This window comes from Diceros bicornis, chromosome 3 (genome assembly GCF_020826845.1).
Source record: "Diceros bicornis minor isolate mBicDic1 chromosome 3, mDicBic1.mat.cur, whole genome shotgun sequence".
In the NCBI taxonomy this organism is placed as follows: domain Eukaryota; kingdom Metazoa; phylum Chordata; class Mammalia; order Perissodactyla; family Rhinocerotidae; genus Diceros; species Diceros bicornis.
In genome coordinates this window covers 73,939,987-73,963,785 of record NC_080742.1, presented here as the reverse complement: position 1 = coordinate 73,963,785, position 23,799 = coordinate 73,939,987, and the positions used below count along the sequence as shown (strand labels likewise).

Here is a 23,799-nt window from a genome sequence, read left to right as displayed (position 1 = left end):
CGTACACAACTACTGGGCTGGGACGTTAGCCAGGGGGCTCAGTGCACGTACGCCACTGATAACCATTTTGTGCATGGGAACACTAAATGCTTGCTCTGCAAACTCTGTAATTGCTTACTCTGAAAATTACTGATGGTATAAAAACTGCTGGAAACTGAGCCCTAGAGAGAGTTCCACCTGTGGAAGGGACACCTTGCCCAGGACGTGTGATCCTTGCCCAGCCGCGTCGATTGACAGGGCTCTCCCTGCAGTGGGGCGTGGATGTTGTGAATAACTGATTTGATGTGAAGTAATTGATTTGATATGAAGTAATTGATTTGATGTGTTCTCTTTTTGGTCAGCCTGGTGTTTCTCTTTCTGGTTTATTTGTGTCATTTCTCTTCAGCCAATGTGGGTGTTTTCCCTTTCCAGTCGGGCTGATGTTTTTTCCCTCTTAATATTTGACCTGTTTGGATCTGTTTGCAGACTATCGCCTTTACTATCCTCTATATAATAAAATATACCTTCAGTCCATTTGTTTGGAGTGGAAAGTGTCTTTTACGTCTCCGATCGAATCCCCGAACCTCTCATAACAGTTGTTAATAGATCTAAGGACTGAAAAGAGAAAAGCAGGCAATTATTAACAAGTCGTCTTACTTTTTCAAAATTATAGTTTAGAGTACATAGTATCCCTTTAAATTATCCTATGTAGATCCATTATTTTCTCACAAGAAACAACCTCACATGACCTATAAAGGTGGTTTAAAAAATAGAATAAAAGAAGTATAAAGGAAAGCTGTTCACTTTGGCCTCATCAGGTCCTGATCACATCTAGTGAGTATAAAAACAAGTTGATTTCCCAAGAGAAATGTACTTGCCCTCACATCTAAAACCTGTCCCTGTACTTTGAGATGAAGCCATAATGGTTAATCAATACTTTAAGCTTTTCCAGTTTCTCTAATATCATTCACAGATGTGAGCTAGGATCTGGATAGCATGAATATACAGTGATGATGCTGGACCTACTAATTTTCCACAGTGATAATAATAGCCAGAAAACTAGGCCAGCCCCTTCCACATGGCTACAGTGCTATGTGCCCAGGGAGCACTCAATACTTCTGATTAGAGGAAAACCATCCTTCTCCTCATGGAGACACTGACTCCACAATGATACATGGACCAATGCTCTTTGTGAGAAATTCAGAAACCAGTTTAGAGACTCCTGCGCCCCAGGTGAGCATGACACCAGTCTCATCAAAGCCAGTAGGAAAATTCATGGCATTCACTCACCTTAGTCTCTTCCCCCAGCTCACAACCATACTCTCAGGAGAAAATTCTCAGCTCCCAGCTTCTCCCTGGGAAGGGAAAGAGAAGATCTGACCATATGTCCAATGTTCTGACTTCTCAGTGGGCTGTCCAAGGAACTGGTTTCTGTCTCACTCAACTCAGACCACTGAAGGAACACACCATACTCTAGAAGCCTGGGGCCATTGAAAATACAAGAGAGTTGGGTGGCTTGCAGCAGCTCCAGAGAACCTGCAGTATTGCAGACAGACACCAGAGGGAACAAGATATTATAAACTCCTGAAAAAAGAGACTCCCCCACCCCCACAGCAAATCCCTCTAATTTGGAATTTGCATGCATTAAGTCCAGAGAAGACACATCCACAAAAAAGGTTTGAGAGGCCCCTAGAATTTCAGGGAAAATGCAAATTAAAATAACAATGAGATATCACTATACACCTATTAGAATGGGCAAAATCTGGAACACTGACAACACCAAATGTCGATGAAGATGTGTAGCAACAGAACCTCTCATACATTGCTGGTGAGAACACAAAATGGTACAGCCACTTTGAATACTGTTTGGTAGTTTCTTATAAAACTAAACATACTCTTACCATGTAATCCAGCAATCGTGCTCTTTGGTATTTACCTAAAGGAGTTGAAAACTTATGTCTACACAAAAACCTGCACAAGTATGTTTATAGCAGCTTTATTCCCAATTTCTAAAACTTGCAAGCAACAAAGATGTCCTTCAGTAGATGAATGGACAAATAAACTATGGTACACTCAGACGATGGAATATTATTTAACACTAAAATGAAATGAGTGATCAAGACATGAAGAGACATGGAGGAAGCTTAAAGGCATATTACTAAGTGAATGAAGCTAATCTGAAAAGCCTACATGATGTATGATTCCAACTCAATGACATTCTGTAAAAGGCAAAACTACGGAGACAGTGAAAGGATCAGTGGTTTCCAGGGACTTCGGGGGGCATGAGGAGGAGATGGAGGCATGAATAGGCAGAGCACAGAGAATTTTTAAGGCAGTGAAAATAGGTACATGATACTATAATGATGAGTACATGCCATTATACATTTGTCCAAACTCAGAGAATGAACAACACCTGGAGTGGACCCTAATGGAAACTACGGACTCTTGGTGACCATGATGTGTAGGTGTAGGATCATCAGTTGTGGTAATAAATGTAGGAGGATATTGATAATGAGAGAGGCAATGCATGTGTAGGACAGAAGAGTATATGGAAACTCTCTGTACCTTCCCCTCTATTTGCTGTAAACCTAAAACTGCTTTAAAAATATATATATAACAATATGTTAATGGATACACAGTATAAAAAGATATAATTTGTGACATCAGTAACTTAAACTGCGTGTGGGGGAGTAATAGTGTACGGTTTTTGTATGCAATTGAGATTGTTATCAGCTTAAAATAGATTATTATAACTATAAGATGTTTTATGTAGCCTCACGATAAGCACAAAAAAAACTATGGAAATACAGAAAAAGAAAATGAGACTAGAATCAAATCAAATCAGTAGAATCATGTCAGTACAAAAAAATCGACGAATCACAAAGGAATACAGCAAGAGAGGGAAAGAGGGATAAAAAATCTACAAGACAGAAAACAATTAGCAAAGTAGCAATAGTAAGTCCTTCTCTATCCGTGATTACTTTAAATGATGTAAAAAAAATCTAGATCTATTCCTGGATTGTGAAGATATTTTCCTGGATTTTCTTCTAGAAGCCTTGTTTTAGCTTTTAAGTTTGGGTCTATGACCCATTACAAACTGATTTCTGTCTATGGTGCTAGGTTGTGGTTGAGGTTCATTTTTTTCCATATGGATATCCGCTTGTTGAAAAAGCTTTCATTCTTCATTAGAGCTTTTGTTTAAAATCAATCGTCTGTATAAGTGTAGGTCTATTTTTGGACTCTAATATTCCATTATTTGCTACCCTTATGGAATACCATACTAAGTATTAAGAGCCATTGTAATAAACTGAATTTATTCTTGGATCAATCTAGATATTGAAAATGGTGTTTGGGGGCCACTTATCTTTGGTCTCTCATGGACTTGCCTTAACTGACCTATGCTTTGGCACTATGACATTGGCCTTCACTGAGGAACAGTTATTTGATATTCACTATATTATTTATTATGGAAATGTTAAGTTCATTATACAGTCTCTCCTTTATAAGAGGTCACAGGAAAAATGTCTTACAAGTTTCCATACCAGGGAGAGTAATCTGACTATCTCCTCAGCAATCCATATGCATTCATTCTATGGAGTTGTATGTCCTGACCACTAGGAAGACGAGAGACTACTTTACCAATCAATTCTAACAATTCCATAAAAAACCTTATTGCATGGTCCTATCCTTTGCTTGTGGATCATCCTTACCCGAGGTTGCACCTTATTTTTCAAACTTTACTGTCGATTTTCTCCTAGTTTACCACTCATTGTGTTTCTATATGTACATATCCAATCAAAATTAATTCCATTTTTGGAATGACTCAGAATCTAAATAAAGCATTACATTCAATGTGCCTTTGGAAATAGATTTTACAATTGAAAATACTAGCATTTGCATTTAGTTTAAATTTATTAAATATCTAAATGAGAGCCCCCATCTTTTTTCCCCTGCTATCCTGTGAACTGATGGGGAGGTAGAGTAAGGGTTTAGCAGTTCCATTACACTCATAGGTTCATGTTCAATTCCCCCTTTACTCCTTCTCTTCACAACTGGGCCATGGTCTCTCCTTGCCTCCAGTTTAGAGTGTGGAGATAAGCAGCATTTTAAAGGAAAAGTGATATAGCGATTTGTTCTTACGCCGTTAACTCCAAATGGAACCAGTGAGGTTAAAGGACGCTTGGTGAGACTTCCAGGGAGTTCAGCTCATGCCTCCTGTAAGAGGAGGAAGAAGAGGGGCAAGAAGAGCTGCGGCACCATCCACACACTTCGGGAAGTACCGACGAGTTCATAGTGTCCCTCTGTGTCCAACTTTTGCCTGGCAGGGGGGTGATGCAGAGCGTAGTAAGTGACATCTTTCCCTGTCTCCCAGGCCATATAGAGTACCAACATTCAAGAATAAGGTATCTGACCCCTAGTCCCAGAAATACAAGCTGCAGGCATCTTTCTAATGTAATGCCTAGTTCTCTTTCAGTCGCTATTGCCCTCTCTTTCATTTGAAAAGTTATTGATCATCTTCCATGTTCTTGGCATTGCTCTATGCCTTGGGGATAAAAAAAAAGAAGTAAGATATGGATCTGGAGATGAAAGTGCTTGACTCCGAAATAGCAACAATCATCAGATGTCATGACTCTTCCTCCTCGTCCTTTTACACAATGCAAATCAGCTGTTTAGCTTTTGAGACCTGAATATTACTGCTCTAAGGTATCAGACCGGTGAAAGTTGTTCCATACAATGAAATGAAATGAAATGAATCCAACAGTGGAGTTCCCCCTCAGTCTATGAGGAAGGAGCTGTGAAACCATGCAGGAAGACTAAAATTAGTCCATTGAATTATAATCACTCTTATCCCAAGGGAAAAAAATTTTTTTTTTTTAATTTTTTTTTATTTATTTATTTTTCCCCTAAAGCCCCAGGCGATAGTTGTATGTCATAGTTGCACATCCTTCCAGTTGCTGTATGTGGGACGCAGCCTCAGCATGGCCGGAGAAGCAGTGCGTCCGTGCGCGCCCGGGATCCGAACCCGGGCAGCCTGCATCGGAGCGCGCGCACTTAACCGATAAGCCACGGGGCTGACCCGGAAAAAAATTTTTTTTTTTTTTTTTTTTTGTGAGGAGATCAGCCCTGAGCTAACATCCGCCAATCCTCCTCTTTTTTTGCTGAGGAAGATGGCCCTGGGCTAACATCGGTGCCTATCTTCCTCCACTTTATATGGGACGCCGCCACAGCATGGCTTACCAAGCAGTGCATCGGTGCGTGCCCGGGATCCAAACCAGCGAATCCCGGGCCGCTGCAGCGGAGCGCGCGCACTTAACCGCTTGCGCCACCGGGCCGGGCCCCCCGGAAAAAAATTTTTAACTAAGCTTAAGTATAAATACATCAGGGAACATAAAAGTGACAAAGATAATATTTCAAAGCACTATAATATAAGTAGCAATATTTCTCATATATTACTTTTCACTTAATTCCAGTCAGCAAAATAATACAATATGTATGAGTACTATTAAAAATCTCAGTGTATTATTCAATAATTGGGCAAGCTGAGCTGTTTATTCAAGGTCAGCGGCTAAGGCATTTACTGAAAATTGATCGTTAAGAAATAGAGATCTAAAATTTGAGGAAGAACAAGCTGTAATGCCACAGGTATCTTCAGGCGCAGCCTACACTTCTGGCAGTGGCTCATCTCATCATTGCCAGTGCGTAACCGTCTCCCGGCTGCCATCTCAAGGCAGCTGGTTTGACAGACGTAAGTGATATTGGAATCTAACTGTCAGAGATGGAGAACACAGTGAAGTTCATTTGCAGGAGCAAATCTAAAAGAAGAGAGCACTTGAAATCATAGCTATTTGTCTTTAACATTAGCACTTACCAAATATTAAATTGTCCAACAAGAAAGGGAAGTGATTAATCTATTCTTTATTATTGAGAATGCATCTGTTTTTAATTGATGCATCAAAAGTTTTCTAGTGATGTTTGAGTATTATACCTTGTCAGAGATTCACCTCTGGTTGCTTGCAAATAAAAGAAAAAAAAATTCAAATGAAAGCCTATTATGATATTTTTAAATTTTTTTTCCAGACTTATTGAAGTATACTTGACAAACAAAAATTGTATATATTTAAGGTATACCATGTGATGTTTTGATATATGTATACATTGTGAAATGACTCAACACAATCAAGCTAATTGCTATCTCCATCACCTCACCTTATGATTGCATGTGTGTGTGGTGAAAACTCTTAATATCAACTCTCTTAGCAAATTTCAAGTATACAACTTGGTATTATTAACTATAGCTATCACGCTGTACATTAGATCTCCAGCAATACCACTTCTAGGTATATACCCAAAGGAAATCAAATCAATATCTCAAAGAGATATCTGCACTCACATGTTCATCGCAGCATTATTGTCAATAGGCAAGATATGGAAACAACCTAAGCATCTGTTGGTGGATGAATGGACAAAGAAAATATGGTGTATGTATACAAGGGAATATTATTTAGCCTTAAAAAAGAAGAAAAAACTGCCATTTGTGAAAATATATATAAGCCTGGAGGACATTATGCTAAGTGAAATAAGTCATACATAGAAAAACAAATACTGCATGGTCTCACTACATGTGGAATCTAAAAAGTCTAACTCATAAAAGCAAAGAATAGAATGGTGGTTGCCAGGGGCTGGGAGGTGAGGGAAATGAGGAGATATTAAACAAGTTCTGATCACATTTTTTTAAGAGCTGTCTTCATCAGAACCAAAAATATTATCAAATGATGAAAAAGAGCAGCCATTGGTAACAAAAATGCTAAAAAAAAAATGTGAACTCTGCTTTATTTTAGAACTTATTAGTTTTGGTGGAAATTAAAACCAAAAGTATGCAAAAAGAAACTGTCACCAGGAAGTAATGTAATACGGCCATCTCACAAATTTTGGAGAAGAGCCGACTATCTTTCCATTACTACCAACCCACTCACATACCTAGGGCTCCGATAACTGATATGCTTAGAATAGCACAAAGTGAACATCTTAAATATACTGACAGTAGTAACAGAAAAAAAATATTTGGGCATTAAATTGTCCTTTATTCACAGTCCCTCTCCCTTCCTTTAGATTGAAGCTATTATTTGTAAAAAATACTCTGGATAACAGACAAATCAGGGACAATGGCATGAATATCAACATTAATATTTATTTCATGTGAATATCTGCCAAAAAAATAGCAATAAATTATCTAGACTTTCTTCAACGTCTTAGCAGAAGTATGGTACATAGCAATTGCTTATTAATTTTCATAATCATCAATCCAAAACAGAAAATCTCAAAACACTGTTATTTGGTGGTGAAATGGATTTTATTTCCCAATATTTTTCATATTTACCCATTATGTGACTCTATAGCGACTCTAGCAAACATTTCAAATGATTTTCATCCACTGGTACTGGCAAAGCGCCCCATGAGGCCAGGGAAAAGCAGGTTATCGTTCCATTTTTCTAAAGAAAACTCAGATCTATAATCAGGGTATATTTTGCAAACAGGGAAAATAAAAAGAAAAATAATATAGCTTCTTGGTTTAGCTAATGTTTTACTTTTTTTTTTTTTCTCATGAGGAAGATCAGCCCTGAGCTAACATCTAATGCCAATGCTCCTCTTTTTTGCTGAGGAAGATTGGCCCTGGGCTAACATCCCTGCCCATCTTCCTTCCTTTATATGGGAGGCCCCCACAGCATGGCTTGGGTGCATCTGTGCGCGCTCGGATCAGAACCTTCTAAACATCGGGCCACCCAAGTGGAGCGCCTGCACTTAACCACTGCACCACCGGGCGGCCCTAATGTCATAACTTCATGAATTCCAAAAGCACTGGTTGCTTACCTACTATGTGCCAAGAACTCTTCCAAAAACTGGAGATTCAATAGTAAACAAGACATTTTGCCCTCAAGTAACTTAGAATCTAGTGAAAGACATAGACAGGTGCTTATGCCATTACTGAAAAATAAAGATACTGTAGTAGCGCAGATGCAGAGTGCTACCAGAGCACAGGGGAGGACCACAAACCAGTTTTACAAAATCAGAAAAGACTTCCACTTGACCTTCACACTTAAGCTGAAACGGAATGAAAGTAGGATTAGGTAGGTTAGACAGCAGATGAATCAGTAAGTTTTGACAATTAACAAATGCCAAACACCATGATCCTTAGAGACAATATGCAAAATAATAGAGTATATACAAATACTCTTAGGTATCTCAGTGTTCCCAAATATTCAATAATTTCATATGGTACTACTGACTATAGTATGTCCACTTCATGAACTATTCTATAGGCATTAAACTGAAAATGATTGTGGTGGATTCGTACTGTGCTCGCCTAAGCCGGTTATGTGTTTCCCAGAATTCCTTTCTCTGCACAGTTCTGAGTTAAGAGTGCCGGAGAAGGACATTTGGTGTGAGATGCGGGAGGTGAAGTAAAGCCGCGCAGCCGTATTCTTTGGGGCAGGGCAGGGCAGAGTGCCGCGTGCTGTCGCAGCTCCTGCTGGTCATTGTTGATCTGCTGGCCCCCTTGTTGGTGTGGCTCAGCAGCCAGGCCGGCTCCTACAGCTCCCAATGGTCCTCCTTCATCAGCGTCTCCAGTTCCTGGACCAGGTGTGTATTTGGCTGTTGAAGGTGGATGCCTGCTTCTCTCTGCAGGTCGTCTCCATCATCAAAGTAGGCAAGTTGGAGGCGGTGAGAAACCAGTGTCAGTTCCAGTCCAGCCTCATCGGTCCCAGCTCATCCTTGTAGGTTCTAGCTTATTCTTCCTCCTCTACTTCATAGCTCTCCTTCTTTCTAGATTGCTACCCAGCTGGCTTTAGGCTCTTGCACCAGATACGGAACAACAGCTTCACATAGACTGTTGAACCTGCTTTCTCAATTGCATAAGAGCGAATCCTTATAATAAACACCTTCTTAGTTTATCTTCTGATCAAGCCCTGACTGCCACAATGATGTTTTACATGTATGTTTTACATACGTCCTGTATGATAACATTGAAAGAAAGATTACGGCGTAATATTAAGTTAGAGGCGTCAGTATGCAAAATTTATGTAAATTTAAATTTCAATAGTTTAAATGTAGGTGGATCTAAAATTCACCAAAATATTAACTGCGATTTTATTTGGATAAGTGGGACAATGTGTGAATTTTTGTCTTCTTTATATCTTTCACTGTTGTCACTTTTAAAAAATGAACACACATTACTTTTATAATTTAAATCAGCAACAAAATATAAACTTGTTTTTGTGACAATAAATCTTTAGAGCAGAGAAAAGGCAGTCACCTAACCGTGTGATTGTAGGTCCTCTTAATTCAGATAAATGCACCCTTAGGGGCTTTCTAAATGCTGATATCAAAAAATGTAGGAACAAAAAGAGTTGTAAACAATAGAGCTACATTTTCAATATGTTCTGCTAAGACTCAGCCACCAAACTTCATGAATGCTAATTTGAAAAACTGGGTCATATTCCCTAGCACAACTTTATATGTATATCTTTTCCTATGGAAGGAGTTAGATTTAAAAGACTTTTAGGCAAATTCATTGAAACTATATATCAAAAATATAAATTTAAGTTTCTTGAAAATATATAAATATCTATCTTATGTCATACACCCGCAAACACATACACATTCAAAGAAATTCCTATCTCCAATACTGAATTCCAAATTTTAAATAAATTTAATAACCATCTATGTATGTTTCACTTAAAAATGGTACATATATACACTCAAATTTTTGAACTTTGAAATACGTAACTTATTTAAATAATAATCTTTTATATGTTTCTAGTAAGTCACCATTTACAAAGAACTTGCACAAAGCCATGAAAAAGACATTATTATTTTTTAATTGTTGAAGATACTGAGGCTCAAAGAGATTAAGAAATTAGGTTAGGATTCGCATCATACTTTGTTGCCACTATTATTGACTTCATAAAACATCATCACCTGGTTATGTTCAAAAGTGAGCTTCCTTGACACTTCAAAAACTAAAGGAGGTATTTATCTCCTTTAGTGAATATTCAAACTCCTGTAACATATTCGTTTTCGGCTATCAGACAAATCTATTCTTACAGTTATTTGATACATAGGCATAATAGTATGATTTAGATTAATGAATGAATTACTCGATATTATTAATGACAGAATATGAATTTGTCTTTGTAAATCAAAATAAATTATATATTAGTATCCTTGGAGAATATAGACTATAAATATTAGATGATGTCCATGTAACTTACCAAAAAATGATTTAACTATATTTTGTCAAGGAATTACTTTTTCAAGCAGGATTAGCATATTGTATTGATGGTTTCAGTAGAAGAGTTTGGGAATGCTCTTTCCAGTGAATGACCAGGGTTTCTTTGCACAAGTAAGATAAATATTCATAGATATGCACTTTGTTTCTGTAAATCAATAGCATAGTATGTCCATTCTTTCAATTCAATCACCTGGTGCAGAAGTCAGCACATTACAGACAATCCATGAGCCAAATCCAACCCACCACGGTTTTTGTGTGATGGATGAGCTAAGAATTTTTTTCATTTTTAAATGCTTGGAAAAAAATAAAAGAATATTTCATAACATGTAAAAATTATTTGATATTCAAATTTCAGTGCCCATAAGTAAGGTTTTATTGGAACACAGGTCTGTTCATTTGTAAAGTATTGCCCCTCCTGGGAACAGTGTAGGACATGGTAATAGCTTCCCTAAGTCACAGAGTTCTTCTGTGAATAAATTATAAATGTAAACTAGACATAAAATTACTATGTAAGACATTTCTGACAAAATCCAAAAATAGTTTGTTATACCGTAAAAAATATTTCCACAAGACTTATATTCACATGGGGAGGAAAAAAAGTCAGCATTTGCATATAATATATTTGATTTAAATGGTTAATCTTGAGGGTAAAATGATAGATTTTCATTGTGAAGCCTAACTGTATCCTTCAGGCTTCCCATCCCTTCCAAAGATTTGGAAACCTTTGTTTTCTACAGACTAAACGTAATATGACATCTCTCCCTGCTCCTGTTCGTGATCTAGGTAAGACTGAGGAAGTGACACATTGTGTAGGTCCCTATGCAAAGTAGGCCATAGAGAGAGAAAGAAATTAAAATTAATGATAAGAAAATTACCCCCGCTGTGTTACCATGAGCTGACTGAAAACAACTCTCAGGTCCTGGAACCGTGGTCGTGACAACCTATAAACTCAATCTTAGTCAATGACACCAGTTTGAAATTGTATCACTGCTGAGCGAAAATAAAATATTAAACTTGATGAGAACCTTTGTTCTTTATATCTGCATTTATTTATAATTCATCACTATAGCTGTTATGTTGTAGGGTTACTCCTACAACACTGGTTTGCAGAAGGCTCCAGATGAAACAATTACAAGTGTTCCAAGTATTATGTAAGTGCCTGGATTCGTGGAGGATGATTTCACAATTGATATTCATGGTTTGTAACTTTTCAGATGCAGAGGAATATTAGAGCAAAGATTTGAGAAAATGAACGTTTTAAGTCTTTAGTTATCTGTCTAAAGTCTTTTGATGAAAGCAAATGCAATTGTGCTTGTACTGACACTTTTATTTGCAATATAAGAATTACTTATTTTTTTAAATGATGATAAATGCCTTTACTGGTGATTGCCAGCACATCACAGTTATGCTTTTCAGATCCAGCACAGTGGTAAATCATGACTAACTTCTTTTTTTTGCAATTAATGGGAAGATTGTTTTAAACAGTTTTTAAATGTGTTAAAGTTCACATTAGATACTAATAATTATACCTAATATTATGGCACTCTTACTATATGCTATGCACTGTTACGCACTTAATTTTCACCCTCTCATTTATCACTTAAACAACCTTACGATCTAGGTGCTGTTATTATTCCCGTTTTACACATGAGATAACAGAGCCTCACAGAGCTAGTTTAGTTTAATACTTTAATAGGTATTAGAAGTAAAGTAATTAATAGGTATTAGAGTCAAGATTAGAATCTATGCTTGCCTGACAACCAAAATTTATTATCCACCACTATGCCATTCTGTTTCCCATGCATGGACACACACAGGTTAGAAAAAATTGCTTGCATAGATTTATTCTATTATTTGTTTGTATATTAATAGACATTAACATTAGTTCCAAGCCACGCAAGGAGGATGTTTTTGTGAAAAGAACAGGGGCTTTGGAAGCAGGCTCACGTGAGTTTGATTCTGAACTCCTCATCTCTAGCCTTTAGCTGTAAATCACGGTACTTGCTCTCTTCAATACCTACTTACTTGTCTGTAAAATAGAGGTGATAGTAACTACCTTGAAGTTTTTGTAAGTGTTAAATAAGGTAATGTATGTATAGTAGCTGGCACAAATTAGGTACAAAATAATTATTTTTCCTTCTGTCTGTATTTTTTGACTATGCATAACTTTCTTTCTACAGAAAGGCTAAACTAATACCTCAATCATCCCTTAATATGAAGAATCCAGGTCCTACCTCAAATTCAGACATAGAGTTTTTTTATATTTATCAAAGGCTCATTAAACATAGTAAAATTAAGATTGTATTTTTTTTAAATCACAGGAAAAGCATTGACCTGAAAATCCTTTGAAGTGGTAAAGCACAGCCCAGCTCTTCAGGATGTTTATTACAAACAAGAGCGACAGTTCTGGCGAAGGGAATCCTGAGGGAAAGAAGCTGAGTGCAGGCACCTGAGGGCACATTGATGTGCAGGCAGCACACAAGGGAGGAGGAAGGAAGGGAAAGGAGTCTCTCATGGCGATCCTCAAAGAATCCTGGCTCAGAATGAGACCAAGGAAGATCACACACTTCTTCCGTGCCTTTCTGATGTTGAGTTTGATGCGTCTCTTTGTCCTGTATTTACGTGTTACTTTCCCGGACCTTGGACAGATATGATTCTCTAAGAATACGCTGGTGATTTCTAATACCCTATGGGTGCCTGCACTCAACAAGAAAAAACAAAATCTGAAATATTTCACATCAAGTTCATAATGGTAGTCAACTATTTCACTGTCAGGTGTAATATTAAATCTGGGCAATACTAAAGTTTTCAACACAGGAAACAAACAGTTGTGTTGGAATTGATGGATTGTTTTTATGATTATTTTAAACACTAGGAAAATGTGGATATGTAAATGTGTAATACTAACATATAAAATAGAAGTACCAATATTAACTGGCTATTTTAAAGTTTAGAATGATCAGATTACTGTTGCTAATGTTGACAATTTTCAGATATTGGACTTTAGCAACATCGTATATCCCAAATCACGTAAATCATTTAATTCCTGTCAACATTTGCCATGGTGAAAGAAATTAAATATTTTAAGAAATAAAGTCAATACTATTTATTAAAAGTGTTATGGATTTGCTGAAATCTCCTTAGTTTTATGTTAAAAATCCTTAATTTTATATTAGAAATCTTTTACCTAAAAAGGAATTTAAAATAGGTATTTATGACTTGTTGACTTATTTGATTACATTATTTTAAAAAGAGAGAAGGGAGAAGAAAATATATTCTCAATTTTATATGTACATACATAAAAATATACATATATAAAAATATATATAATGAAAGGGGAAAGAACACATTCCAGATTATATGTGTATATATGCATATCTGTATTGTAGGTTTATACACACGTGTGTGTGTACACACACATAGGTTTCCTGACTGGAAGAATTTGTAAAGCTGTAGTTTAATATTCTTAGAGAAAGAAATAGCCATTTTTTAAGTAGAATTATAAGATCTATTAGCTTTATGATTACCTTTATATTTAAAAAGTGAATGTCAGTAGTCTGCTACCACAATGACACTGTGATGCTTTGAAAATGGTATAGACTTTGGGATTAAACAAACTTGATCCTATACCCTCTCCAGCTTCCTAAATCTGTGATCTTGACCTTGGCCCCGTTACTTAAGTCCCCTTCCCCTCACTCCTCTCCTGCTCCTCTCCTCCCCCTCCCTCTCCCACTCTCTCTCTCTCTCTCAAATATAAAATATTTTGAACAGAAAATGAGATAAGATATATAAAATGTCTAGCACATAAAAGGCACTAATATATGAACATATATAATTGAATGCTTATAAAAATTATAATTGGGGTTGCTTTTCTCCTCAGGGCCCCTGATGAAGCTAGAAGAGGAGACTGAAAGGCAAGGAAATAGAGCAGAGCATTTGACAGACTCAGGAACTGGAGGAAGAGGTAGGTAGAACACATATTAAGCGTATAGTGAGATCATAGATTTATATCACAAAATATCAGTAACTATATTAAATGTAAGTGTATGAAACACTCCAATTGAAAGAAAACGTTTGTCAGACTAATGCAACAATAAGACTCAGCCCCATGTTGCTTATAAGAAGGTTAGCAAGAATGTGGCTGATAGAAACTCTCATCTACTGCTAGTAGGAGTGTAAAATAAAACAACCCAATTTTGCAAAATGATTTGGTGTTATGTTTTAAAATTAAACATAAGCCTATCCTTTGATGCACCAATTTCCATCCTTTGGAATATAGCCAACAAAAATGTGAGTGTACATTTATTATTAACAGCCAAACACTGGGGGAAAAAAACAGACTACAGTCTTAGAAATTAGAATCATGCTTACCTGGGGAGTGATTAAATGGGAATGTTCCCTTCGTAATTAGTTATTGAGATGCATAATCATTGTATATTGTTTTTTTTTTTTTTTTGCATGTCTGTTATTCTTCAGTAAAACAACTTTAAAAATAGAATATGATGAAATTGATGATTTTATCAGAAATATAGAAATAAAGTAAAAATATTACTGATAAGTCAGGGCATGTATTTTGAGTTGCCTAGTGAGAGTCGGGTGGTGGTCCCGGTTTGTTCTATTTAGCTGTATTTTGTTTTCACAATAGAAACTCTCTTGCCCAACACAACGTGACACATTTGGACAAGAGTTAGATTGGGTTAAAGGTGTAGAGGATGGCTCTATCCAGCTATATTTTCTTTGTGTAGAACTAAGCGGCCTTCAGAGGAATGAAGCCGTAGGCTAGGTCTTAGTAGTAGTACACTAAAAGCAAAGGAGTGAAACAGATGAGATAGTGATTACCAATGAATGCACGTTCGATCAGTGGTATTAGACACATCATGTGTGTCTAGCATATTGAAAAGCCACGTGTAAGGCTGGACTGATGTTACAGGTACACTCTGTACAGCTATGCTTTGCAAGAGATATTTTTAAATGAGCACTTAAACTGGAAACTCAAATATTCTTATTTCTTTGGCATTAATCACTAAATAATATTTATTTTAAATGGTTAAATCATTTTCTTTTACTAAAAAATAGTTACTTTTAACTGTCTCTTTTAAAAACCTGATCTTTTCCTTAAGGAAATATTTTAGCTTCTCTGTTACAGAAATAGGGCTGTCATTTTTATTTTAAATATGTATCTGTTCACATTGCGCTCTGTACAAAGAGCCTCAGGCCTACAGATGCTCCCTGACAAAGCTTAAATGACTATTTTACTACTGAAAACAAGTAAAAGGTTCACTCCTTTAGAAATTAAAAAAAGCTCTATAATCATCTGTGACCACTAATAAGGATCTCAGGATCTCACCAACAGTCCTTGTACAGTTAGCACAAATCTTTGAGTTAAGTGGTCCTGTGTGCTAGCTGGCCTCATCTTGCGCAAAGTGAGTGCTCTTGGTCTGCACCAGTCAGGAAACATACATTTTTCTTAAAATCCTAGAGGATTTGGATTTGATTCTCTGGGTTTAAGTAATTAACCTAATAATTTTTATGTGGCCTTGGAAAACTTATATAACCTTATCTCTTTGGATTCTTCTCTCTGTAAAATAAAAATAAATACCTCCAAATTTGTTATGAAGATTAAATAAGAGAATCCATAGAAAGTGCTTAATACAGAGTCTGGCATTTAGTAAACACTAAATAAATGTTAACTATTATGATTTTTTATTATCTTATCATTCTCTATGCATTCTGTTATTTTGTGGCAGCTCCAATTCACCAGAATTTATATTTTATTCTGCACTTGTAGATTAAGAAAATCTTTTGAACATGTTTTCCTGAATTGAGTAGGTGGCTCAACTAGTCAATTAAGATACATTCCAATTGTTTGGTTGACAAACAAATCAATATTTCCCTGCACTATAAATTCTGATAGGACAGGCACTGTATTACTTAGCTCACCTTCATTCATTCGTTATTAAGAAAGTATCTGTTATGAATTATAAGAAAGATAAGAATAAATATAGCATCAGTTGCATTATATAGGCTCTTACAAGCCAGTGGGAGAAGCAAAAATGTGTGAAACTAATTAATAGAAGGAAAAAAATGTATGATGATAGAAATTGATTCAAAAACAATATCAGATGAGTCAGCCATTTTACGGTTAGAGAAGGAGATCCCGAAACTAAACTCATTTCTTACAAAAAAAAAAAGCCCTCCTGATCCACCCCTAACTCCATGGCTCCTCTGCCTCTGGTTGGCTGAAGGCTGACTTCCTGACTGGACTTTTTAGCTTTTCCAAGTACTTCAACCCTGCATCCTGCTTTGTAGCCATGGCATAGATCGCATTTGCTACTTTTGTTTACGTAGCATCTATTTCCCCCATTTTCTGGTAATAGCTTCCCTTATAATAAAAAAATTTAAACATATATTGCCCCGAAATCTGGTCAGAACAGAAAGCTAACTAAAATGACTCAGTTTCCAAAGAAGAATTGGGACTTCTCTATTAATTTTTTAATGTTAATAGAATATTTTTTATCGTGGTAAAAGGTATAAAACATAAAATGCGCTTTTGACCATTTTTAAGTGTACAGTAGCATTAAGTACATTCACATTGTTGTGCAACTATCACCACCATCTATTTCCAGAATTTTTTCATCTTCCCAACTGAAACTCTGTATTCATTAAACAATAACTCCCCATTTCCCCCTCCCTCCAGTAACCACTATGCTGTTTCCTGTTCGTATGAATTTCATTACATTAGGTACCTCATACAAGTGGAATCACACAATATTTGTCCTTTTGTGACTGGCTCATTTCACTTAGCATAATATCTTCAAGGTTCATCCATGTTGTAGCATGTGTCAAAGTTCCTTCCATTGTATGCATACACCACATTTTGTTTATCTGTTCATCCATCAATAGACACTTGGGTTTCATCCACCTTTTGGTTGTTGTGAATAATGGTGCTATGAACACAGATGTACAGATATCTGTTTTTTAAGTCCCTGCTTACATTTCTTTGGGATTTATATCCAGGAGTGGAATTGATAGATCATATGGTAATTCTATGTTTAATTTTTTAAGGAATAGCCATACCATTTTCCACAGTGGCTGCACCATTTTACACTCCTACCAACAGTGCACCAGGGTTCCAATTTCTCCACATCTTCACCAACACTTGCTATTTTCTGCTTGTTTGATAATTGGTATCCTACTGTGTAAGTAAAAAATATTTTTAATATAAGCAAAAACACAGTGTGATTTTTACTTCAGACATGTATAGAATATACTTGCAAAATGACACATAAGCAAATATAACAAAAATCAATAAATCTACTTGTTATTTTGTACATAATGCATGCTAATATTTTGATAGTTTATGGTTTGGTATTTAGTTGCTGTTGTTATTTTATATATTTGGATTTACTTTTCATTGAAGAGTCTGGAGTCAGTCTGTAGTTTTGGCATGAAATAGTCATAGTTCCTTTCTTATTTCATGGAATCCTAGAACAAGAAGGACCTTGAAGTCTATCTGTCGCTAATCCAACGTGCTCACCTTATAAACCTGTGGTTTGGAAATACCCAGGACAAGGAAAGTTGGCGGCAAAACCAGGAGGCTCCTGATTCTTAGTCTTCCCTTTGGGGCTTTTTGCTCTCCACCATGACTGCCCCCATAGCACATAATGAAGTATAGATAGAGCTACATGAGCTCAGGAAGCAAACGACAACAAATCTAATTTTTTTAACCTGTTATTTAGCAAATATCTCTATTGGCGGAAAGAAAACTTAATGTGTCATTAGATCTTCACCTTCGTGGAACACACAGGCCTAAACATGAGATTTGGAATGCCCGCAGATACATTCTATGTGGAGGTTCATGAGGATAATGCATGTTCAATTGGTCTGAAAGGTTTCAGTAAAACACTGTCTGGGGCTTATCCATAATGCTGCGGCTGTGATTGAAGTAAGAGTAAGATTTCTGAAATCCATTCCGTTATAACACGTATTTCAGTTCATAAATCCCAACTCTTTCTCACTACACCCCAAAGGCTGTCTTTCACTTCCTCACTAAATTCACTGGAGTGACACTAAGCCACCCCATTCATCTTTCACCTGCCTCACGACTGAGATGATAAATCTCTATTTCCCTCCTGAGAGTTTGATACATGGTGGCCCTCCCTCTTCTGCAATTGTAATGCTTTCCCAGCCTCTTATGATCAGAATATCTGATTATGCCCAAATCTGTGCAGCAAAACCCACATAACAACTTGTTAACTTTTTGAAATTTCATTTTAAGTGGGGCTTGCTTTTAAAAAATGACTTTAAAGGGCCTCACCCTGGAAGGGCAATAATGCCGTGTCCTTTTCACGTTAGCATGCAGTTCACCTTTCCCGATCATGCCCACTTATCCTGAAAGCTGTTTTAACCCCAGGAGGGTAGCCTTGTCTTTGAAGTGCTGTTTGCTATAGTGTCCTAAGAGACTTCATAAAGCTTCCTTTGGGATATTCTGCATTTATCTTGGTTCTGAATATGGTGAGTATAGCAATCGAGACTCAAAACATACGGATTGAATGGAAAAATGTTTTTCCATAGGGAAATAATGTAGACTTGAAATATAGATTATTGGTATTTGATATTTTATAAGAAAAACAAAGGTTGCTTAAGGCTTGAGGACCTAAGTGCACATGCTGGTAACAGGGCTGATCACAGGATAAATGACAACGGGGGGTTTGCTCCACAAATCTAATGGTTTCCCCCAAATACTTTAAGTTTTATGATTTATTTTCCACTGGTTTTCATATAACTTTTTTGTATGATTGCTTGATGCTCTATTATACTTTTAAGAAAATATTTTTTCTTAACTAATGTGAGTAGCAGGTAGAAGAGAATGATAATGCTAGTGTGCAAAATGCCAGAATTCCAAAAATCACATTTGTAACTGTGTGTTTAAACTGGTATTAAAACTGAATATAGGTACTCAAGTTGACTTGTGTGTAACCTATATTTATATTGAGAAGTATTTTTCAAGTATTGTATTGCTAAATCAAAGATAATAAAAAAGAAACATTTTTCAATTTCTTGAACAGATCCCATTGCCTTACTTAAACAAAGCAGTTTTCTCTGCCACAGGAAAAAGCCTGTTGTTTGAAATTTATATGTTTTGTAGAAAAGATGATCTCCCTAGCATTGAACTCTTGGCGCCAACCAACATCCAACTTCCTGGAAAATAAGGATTTTTAACATGTAAGAACAGACTCTTGTTTTTTTTTTTTTGGTGAGGAGGATTCACCCTAACTAACATCTGTTGTCAATCTTCCTCTTTTTTTTTTTTGGCTTGAGGAGGATTAGCCCTGAACTAATATCTGTGCCAGTCTTCCTCTATTTTTTTTTTTTTTTTTTAGACAATTACTTCTTTTTTTTTTTTTTTTTAATTTTATTTATTTTATTTTTTCCCCCCAAAGCCCCAGTAGATAGTTGTATGTCATAGCTGCACACCCTTCTAGTTGCTGTATGTGGGACTCGGCCTCAGGATGGATGGAGAAGTGGTGCCTCGATGCGCACCCGGGATCCGAACCCGGGCCGCCAGCATCGCAGTTCGCACACTTAACCACCAAGCCACAGGGCCGGCCCAGTCTTCCTCTATTTTGTATGTGGGTTGCCACCACAACATGGTTGACAAGTGGTGTAGGTCCATGCCCAGGATCTGAATCCGTGAACCCAGGCCCCCGGAGTGGAGCGTGCTGAACTTAAGCACTACGCCACAGGGCTGGCCCCAAGAATAGACTCTTGATTTATTTTATTCAGAATGTCTGGAGTAATCAATGCCAGGTGAAGGAAAAAGCCAAAACTCCCATACTCCCTTCAAATCCCCAGATTGTAAATACATGTTAAAAGTATTCTCAGACACACAGGACATGATTGACTACAGATCAGTACCTGTGGAGTGTCATTGTTCATCACTGAAGGGCTCTCACAGGCCAGGTAAGAGAGAACCTGAGCTGCAACTCTAGTACCAGGGCGCCTGAGCATGCTGTGAGACATTAGGGTACCAAAGTCAACGACACGGTCCCTGCTCTCATGGAGCTTAGTCTTGCAGGGCTTCATTAAGCTAATGTCCGGCATGCTGACCTCACTATAGCCACAGTGAATTTGTACCATGGTCTGAAGACACATATACGTTTACATCTCCATGTCTTTGTACATGTTTTCCCATAGATTGTATTTGCCTTTTTATCCAGCTAGTTATTCCTTCAGGCACAGTTAATCGTATGCCTAGCATTTGTTTATAACTTTATAATTGCAGTCATCATATTATATTCTAATTACAAGTAATACCTGTCTGTGGTCCTCCCTTATTAAAATTGTCTGCCCAACCCCCAACACACATGCACTTGACTCTAAGCTCCACGAGAGAAAGGATCTTAACTGTCTTGTTCTCCTTCACAGCCCAGTGCTTGTTACAATGTCTGGCACAGAGGAAGCCATTATTAATTTCTTTAATCAGTTTCTGTGGAAGCAAGTTCTGCTAGTCATTCAATGAAGCACATCAAGAGCCTACTATGAGTTACTTCTTCTCAAGAAAGACCAGACTAGTGGGGAAGACAGAAATATAAGACACTAATTTTATAATACTGGATGGCACTTAGTCATACTCTTTATGGTAGACAGGTGCTGAAGAAGACTAAAAGAGGTAGAAATCTGTATAAGGTCTCAGCCTAAAGAGGAGCGATCTGGCTAACCTCTTGAGTGGTAGAACCAGTCAGTACTGGCAGTGAGAGTTGGAAGCCTCCTGTAGGGCCTCCCTGATGTTCTGTCAGCTTCCTTGATTGAATCCTCCTCACAAAGACTTCCTTCCACATCCTTCCTCTTCTCGTACCTTGATCATCTCTTCTGACCCCGCCACCCTCACCAGAGTATCCATAAATAGAGAAGGGTATTAGTAGAATGAACACATCCTGGGATATCAAAACCAGGACACTACGGGGCAACTTATTTATTCTTAAAAAAAGATACTTTTAGGAGAAATAAAAATTAAGTCGGTGGGACGTGTCTTCAGTGTATATTCCACTGCTTAGAGCAAAAGCAGAAAAAGGAGGAAAGTGCACTTAAGATCAAGGAAATAGCATGTGTGAAGGCATGGAAGAATAATTGCACCAATATCTCTAGGAGGTAATTCATGAGAGCTGGAACAGAACACAAAGGGATGTGTTAAGAGCAAGCCTGGAGATGCAAGCAGAGGATGGAAAAGGTGTTTAGGCTTCAGTCAGTTGCTAATGGAAGCCATTAAAAAGTTTAGCTGGGGCCGTGGTGCAATCCGACCTGTGCTTTGAAAGAATAACTCTGGCGCTAGTGTGGAGGGTGGACTGGAGGGAGCATTTGCCGGAGGCAGGGAAAGCGTCCGGATGGTTTTTGCAGGAATTCACTTTAAAAGGTAATGAATTTTCTATCTACTTTGTAAACCCTAGTATATGGTAGGCATTCAATAAATAAATAAATATTCTTTAATCAAATAAGTAAACTAGAACATAAAGTGCCCCCACAACAAAGATCTGTGCACCACATTTACACAATTTAAAATCCTAAAAGGTAATAAGAGTTATTCTTTGATAAAGATGGAGTCAGAAACTATTTTCTATTTATTTTTGTTCCTTTTCACAACCCCTATGCAGATGAATATTCAATTATTGACCGCAATCCTCTTCACCTACTTTGGCTTCCCTGACCGTAACATCTCACCTGACATTTGGAATTGCGTATCAGTTCAGCTTGGTACAAGAATTCTTAGACAATCTTGATATTCAAGGCTTCTTCTGATTTTCACGAGGTCTCAATAAAAACGAATCTGCAAAATATCATAGAGTAAATGTCATCATTCATATGCCATTGTTCTGTGTTCCTCTGTAAAATGGGAACATGAGCATTAACTAAATTAAAATTGATATAAACGCTGAGTATTATTACCAGAATATTATAAAGCAGATGGATGAACATATGTGCTTAATTTTAATTGTACTAAAGATAGTACTTAATAAGATACTTTGATCCAAATGTTATTTAAAAATATCATTGAACATGTTTACATATTTTCCTTTTATATATTTAATTCTACTCTGAATTTCCTACCAAGCTGTTGAGAAATTTGATTAATAGTAGCAATAGATAGGTCTTTAATGCCTTAATCAAATAGTCATAGAATATCATATTTAAATCCAACTACATTTCCAGTGCAGAAATCTCCTCTACATCTTCCCTGACAAAATCATCTGGACTCTGCTTGGAGGGAAGAAATAGGAATTCACTCTTTCGTGAGGCTGTCTGATGGGGAACCCAGTGCTTCACTGAGTAGCTTGGATGCTCAGTCTTCTCCTTGCCATCTGAAGCAACATATTCTGCAGCTTCTACATGGCAGCTCTTGAGATATTTAAAGATAGCTATTATGTTTTCCCTCAGTCTGGAAGCCACTGCAATAGTTCAGGGGTGACTTAACAAGGCTGTGAACCAGAATGACTCTTGGAAGAATGGAAATGAGCCATCCTGAAGAATGAACCATTTTTGTTCTTTTCTTAGATGTGAGAGTAAAGGAGGTTAAAGATACCCCAAAGCATAAGGAGTTCATTCTGATTGAGAATTAAAAAGAATATACCATTGACAGAGATAGAAAGTCAGGAGCAAGTTGGCGTGGTGGGAACTTCTCTATCTCAGAAGAAGGAACAGGACGTTCCATGAAACTCATTCTTCCCATGACTGGACTGATTGAGAAGTGGAATTATTCTTGAAGTAGAAAACAGGGAACTGCCCAGGTTCCAGTGCTCACTTGGGTGTGTGTTGTAATGTATCTGAACTGCTGTTTCTTGTATGACCTGTGACAAGTGCTCTGCGTTGTTCCCCTGCCAGACTCGATGGTGTATTGTGAAAATAACCGTCTCCTGGGACGACAAACCCCAAGACCCTTAGCATAACAGCAAAGCAAAACTCCTGAGTTTGTGTTCTCCTTTTTAAAATTAGTTAACAGACTTTTACTCAGATTCTGTATTAGCTAAATTCTAAAACACGCTTGACTTGCAATTTCTGAGGCCTTAGAGGACCACTGTGTTTTCCTGCCTAGAAGTTTCACATATTACACTAATCAGCCTCCTCGGGCCAATCTAATTAGGCAAAATTAGTTGGTACCTTTGTTTCTTGGCCCCTTCCCTTGGAGTCATTTTACTTTGAAGTTTATTGTGTTGCTCCAGCAGTAATATTTAAATAATATATGCAAAATTCCTAGGAGAATTCATTAAGAAATGTCTACAAAGTACTTTTAAAAATCTAATAAATGCACCATACAGCGCCGAGTGAGGAGGGTGGTGTCTGGAGTCAGCAAGACGAGCTGAGGTAGGCCTGGTGGTCAATATAGCGACAGATAAACATATAAGAAAAACAAGGCAGTAGAACTTTTAAATGCATCTAATAATGATCTTGCCAAATTCCTGCTTAAAACCCCATGACTGCTTCCCATGAGCCCTCCTTAATATGGCTTATAAGACGCTCCAATATCCTCCCGCCTCTCC

General features: G+C 37.2%; 1 long non-coding RNA gene across 2 annotated transcripts in view; it reads left to right on the top strand.

Moving 5' to 3' along the window:
- Positions 1–23,799, top strand: part of LOC131396798 (uncharacterized) — a 255,572-nt gene that overhangs the window by 182,483 nt on the left and 49,290 nt on the right. The gene's annotated exons all lie outside the window — the stretch shown is intronic.